Raw genomic sequence first — 5,014 nt, 5'->3', positions numbered from 1 at the left:
ATGCTGCTGGTCCACATGCCACACTCTGAGCACCATAGATATAGCACCTGCTGTTGGCCAGTCACCGTTCAAAGTGCTTTACATGTATTAACTCCATTAGTCCTCACAAGAATTCTATGAAGTATATAACCATTATTTCCTTTTTTATGGACAGAAAAACTAAGGCACAAAAGGTAAGGTGAGCTGCCCAATGTCACACAGCTGGTGTGGAACTGGACGACTCAGGAAGATTGCCCTGGATCTGTATGAGTCACCGAATAGGTTTGGTAGACTCTGGATGGACAGGTGGGGAAACACATTTCAAGTGGAGAAAATGTCAAGCAAAGGCTTGGCAAGATGGGCCATTTGGACGTGTTCGAAACTAAAAGCAAGGCCAGGTGACTCTTATAGGACACTCTGGACTGGGATAAAGCCTGGAGAGGATCAGAAGAAGGCAGCAGGCATTGCATCACAAAGGACTTTGTTTTATAGGTAAAACTCGTCTTACCTTCTCCTGCAGATTACAGGAGCCACAGGAGGACTCAGGCAAAGAGGAGCAGAATTCAGTTCATGCTTTTTTTTTTTTTTTTGAAGATAAAAGCTCTTACAGAGGTATTATAGGTCTCAATCAAAAAGTAAAGAATCATTTTGTAGAAAGGTCTTGAGGCTTTCCTAATTCCCTGAAACCACACAAGCTGGTCCTTTTGACTTGGAAGCTAAACTTCGAAGACGGAAAGTCCATGCAGGATGGAGAGGCATGACGCCAGTTACTAGACCTGTCTGGGGTCCTCGGTGCAGTGGTGGCTCTTTCGTGCCATCGACTTCTTTAGGTGTAATGGGGGGTGGGTATGGCAAAGGCTTATCATTTCTCCATCGCTGGAGTGGGGAAAAGAGGGAGAGAGACCGTCCAGGCTTTCACAACTCACTCCTGCATGTTCCATTATTTTATAGAATTGATTCTAGAACATCTATTCTGAGGAAAATGCTAGAAATGAATATGCTATTCCTGTATATCAGTTTTACCCTTTGTTGATATTAAACGACTTAGTCACTTTGTAGGGGAAACAAAGAGATTGATTCATGGTGATGTGACCCTCTTGTCACTTCTGGTTCCTTTTTTCCTGCTATATATCAAGACTCCCAGCCCCTGGGAAGTGCATTTCTGCAAAGAAGAACCTGCAAGAAATCTGTAAGTAAACTTTCAGAATAATCTTATTTCTAAAATTGCTTTTTTAAAAAAGTGTTAGTAAATTGGAATGAACAGTTGCCACCAGAGAATACCTTAAGGCCCCCTCTTCTATCCCCAACAGCCTACCCAGGTATAGAAATACCAGAAGGAAAGATTTTTGATGCTGGTGTCTGACTATTTTCATCTCAGGGCAGGCTGCTGCGGGAAAACTGCCTCGCTGGAGTCGCTGTGTGGACCTGCTCCATTCTCCCGCTTTTGAAGAATGAATCCCCTTAGCAAGTCTCCCGGCGGTGGCTGGCACGCACAACCACGGCCTGAATTGTTCTGTAAACGCTATTCTGTTCACCCGGTAGCTTTCATTAATCTTTCCTTTCTTGTGTGAAGGTGGCTTTCACAGGGGAGGGCATCTGCTGCTTTCCCACGGCAAGAACGATCAGAACAAAGTTATGAGGAATTCGCTCCACTTCAAATGGAGGCCTCGGCTCCTGCTTGAGCTATTTTGGCAGCCTGAGAGAACAATATGTTCTCAACCAAATTATAAGTTTGCAAGAGCTTAAAAGAAATGAAAGAAAGAACAAGTGAAAAGGAAAAGAATCCCTCCATTCTTCTTCTGTCGCACTCACAGGTGCGGGGCTGCGCTGTTCTGTGCCGGGCGCGAGTGGAGAACGCCGACGCCCGGGCCGGCTCTGCCGCTCTTCTCCGCACCTCTCAGGCCGGGGACTGTCGGGCCAGTGGGGACCTTAGAACTCAGCTAGCCCAGGGGAGTGGCGGTCTGAGAGGTGAAGTGGCCTAGCCAAGGTCAGGCGGCCTGTCTCCCTGCCTGCTGTGGTTTTCCTATTCTGCGCTGTCCTTTGTTCAGATTCCCTTTAATGTGAGAGTCACAGGAGCCATGAAGGCAGCGAGGGAGGCTGACGCGCTCAGACTGGGTTCCCGCAGGGGCCTAGCAGAGCTGGCTGGAGGCGCATAGAAAGTAGAGCGATTGTCCGTTTGGGTTTATTTGTCCCCAGGGTGTCTGCAGACTGTATCTGAGCTTGTTGTGCATAAGCCATTGGTTTCTGCACAGGAGCCGGTCGGAATGAGCTGGTTTCACTTAATGGAAATTGCAAGATGTCAGATGAGGAGAGGGTTCTGCAAGTGGGGACAAAGGGGAGCCCTGGGACAGCTCCCAAGGTCATCGTCTCCAGGCCTTTCCCCCAAAGAAGGCCACGTTTATTCCTCCTACACTTGCAATAGCAGCCAGCCTGTGGGTGTCTGTTTGCCAGCGGCAGAGGCACGTTGGTGATGTGGAACTTCAATATCCCCCAGTCCTGCCCGGGTGGCCCATTCTGCTAGAGGCTCTCATTATTATTTCATGGCTCCGTGTGTCGCGGCTGCTAACTGGACCTTGTATCTGAAGCAGGGACGTGTTCATCTGCACCTTGAGAGTTGATCTGTGCTCAAAGGACAGTGCTCAGGAAGGGTGGGCTCATTGACTCCCCAACAAGGTGGGCAAACAGAGCTCTGGGGCTGGAGACTGGGAGCCCTGTGCCCTCCGTGCCAGGGCTCTTGCTGCTGCCACTGACATTTAACTCCCCCCAGGGAAAATAACAGCAATGTACGCCCCTTGAAGCAGTGTTGCTAGCTAGCCTGTGCAGGTTGATGTAGAAGTCTGGCGGCTTCTGTTTCCCATGGCAACAGCTCAGCCCTTCATTAAAAGCAGGTAAACGTGGGCTCAGGCTGATTGGCAGACTGCATGGCTCTGCACGGCTCTGGGCTTGGACCGGGGTTGCTCATCACCCGCCCTGTTCTTTCCCTTGTTCCCTCCCAACCAGCCATACAGAAACTGCTCTAACCTCAGGAAAGAGAGATGGGGCCCTTGGTGACACTCTGCTGCAGACTCCAGCTGCAGCATTCCCACCTGAGGGGTGGTACAAACTGTAGTTTAGGGATAAAAGCGTGAAAGTGGTAATTACTCTTGGGATATTGCCGTTGGCGAAAGTGAGAAACCAGTTACTTTGTCCTGGCTGGGGAAACAAGGACATTGAGTCAGGAATAAACATTACTGACCATGGGGGCAAAATAAAGAGAAATTACAGGTTAAAGGGATGAGATAAACTGCTAGAAGCTGCCAGAAAAAATGATGGAGAGACAGAGGAAGGGACTCAATCCAGTTAGCACAAAAGAGGGGAATAAAATAGAGTTGGAGATCTTTGGGCAAATATAAATATTCCCAAGGCATAGAGAAAAACCTTCATGCCTGAGACTGGAAATTGGCTTACAGCATGATTTAAAAATGTCCCAAGGGATGAAAAAGGGGGAAGGTAGTTTAGGGGAGTGGAGAAGAGGATGTCTGAGGGGGTGATGGGGGGGCTGAGCAGAGAGGAGGGAGGGGCTGTGTGAGCATCACTTGATGATCAAGGGTGGCAAATGGACAAGCCGTGGCCAAAATCAGCCAGTCAAAGTATTTCAAAACAATTTGAGCCAACTGTTTTTTTTTTTTAAATCAGAAGATGTCATCCAAAAAAATACAGATTTCTGATTTGAATAAAAACCCAGAAAGTCTGACAACTGGGTTTATAGAGAGCCTAAGTCTGCTGGGTTGGGAGCTGCTGCCCCTGCAACTTACCGGGAGCATGGGCTCTCCAGCCCCCCGGAGACCCATTGCGCATCATCCCACACCCCACGCCCCCAAGGAGCAGCTGTTTCTCCTTATTTCCTTATTTCTTCACTCTTTTGGGTGCTTGTCTGACCTCTGCAAGCATTTGAAATGCTGAGTGCTGCCTGCACTGCTCTGACGTGCCAGCACAGAACAAGCCCTGACTCTGACCCCTGCTCAACAGACAAGGTGGGACCAACACTGAATGCACCTCTTGTCCCTGGACTCTGGGAGAGCCAGGACCTCAGACCAGTATGGGCCTGAGCCCAGGGTGCCCTAGTTTCAGGGATGAGCAAGGGGGAGCCCAACGCTGGTTGTAGCAGTCTCTAAATAAAACATGGGTGTTCATGAGTGGCACGACACAGCTGAGTGAGCATCTGGCTTTGGAAAGGAGATCTGCAGTCAGCTCTAGAAGACTCGGTGAGGCTGTGCTGGCAGAGGAGAGGGGAATATAAGCTGCGGTTGACAATGCAGGAGAGCTCATACCCACATTGTTGAATCCGCATTTCAGGATGTGTGTGTGATTGGGATCCTGGGAACACATTTCAACCAAATGTAGAAGCTACTCTTTGAAGATCATGTTAAAGGGGTGCTGAAGAGCTGCCCATCCTGACCCCACAGTGTCACTTAAACATGAGTTAGAATCCTAGCTCTTCCACTTCTTAGCTGCTTTACCTTGAGCAAGTTATTTAACTTCTCTGAGCCTCAGTTTCCTCATCTAAAAAGTTATACGCACAATAGTACGGGGTTGCCATGAAGGTTAGAAATCATGTATGTCAGATGCTACGACAGTGGCCAAGCACGTAGTAACAAATTGACAGCTATCTTCTATTATTAGTAGTATTTCAATAAGTCTCAGACATTGGCACAAGCTGCAGTTTATTCGCTAATTATGTGTTCTGTGATGACAGAAGGCAAAATGGGTTTTGTTATGGACTGAAAGTATGTGTCCTCTGCTAGTTCATACGTTGAAGCCCCAGCCCCCAATGTGGTTGTATTAGGAAATGGGATCTCTAAGGAAGTAATTAAGATTAAGTGAGGTCATGAGCCTGTCTTTCCAAGAAGAGGAAAAGGTAAATGCTTCACAATTGCTGAAGAGAGAAAGAGCTTGGTGGTCTGAGTGGTGGGTGAAATGGTTTTAGGTAACCTGTTGGAAAGGCCTTTGTACTTCATTAACAGTAATATGGCATGGAAAAGAAAAAAAAAAGAGA

The 5,014-nt window shown here is 48.0% G+C and overlaps 1 protein-coding gene across 1 annotated transcript in view; it reads left to right on the top strand.

Annotated features, from left to right (window-relative positions):
- The first annotated feature begins 880 nt into the window (after positions 1-880).
- The window catches only part of DCSTAMP (dendrocyte expressed seven transmembrane protein), a 15,742-nt gene continuing 11,608 nt past the window's right edge, over positions 881-5,014 (top strand). Inside the window, exon 1 of the mRNA XM_012645313.1 lies at positions 881-884. The gene's annotated coding sequence lies outside the window, so the exon portion shown is untranslated. The remainder of the gene's footprint in view (positions 885-5,014) is intronic.

This window comes from Propithecus coquereli, unplaced genomic scaffold (assembly GCF_000956105.1).
Source record: "Propithecus coquereli isolate 6110/MARCELLA unplaced genomic scaffold, Pcoq_1.0 Scaffold23, whole genome shotgun sequence".
Taxonomy (NCBI): domain Eukaryota; kingdom Metazoa; phylum Chordata; class Mammalia; order Primates; family Indriidae; genus Propithecus; species Propithecus coquereli.
This window is presented reverse-complemented; position numbering and strand designations above follow the sequence as displayed.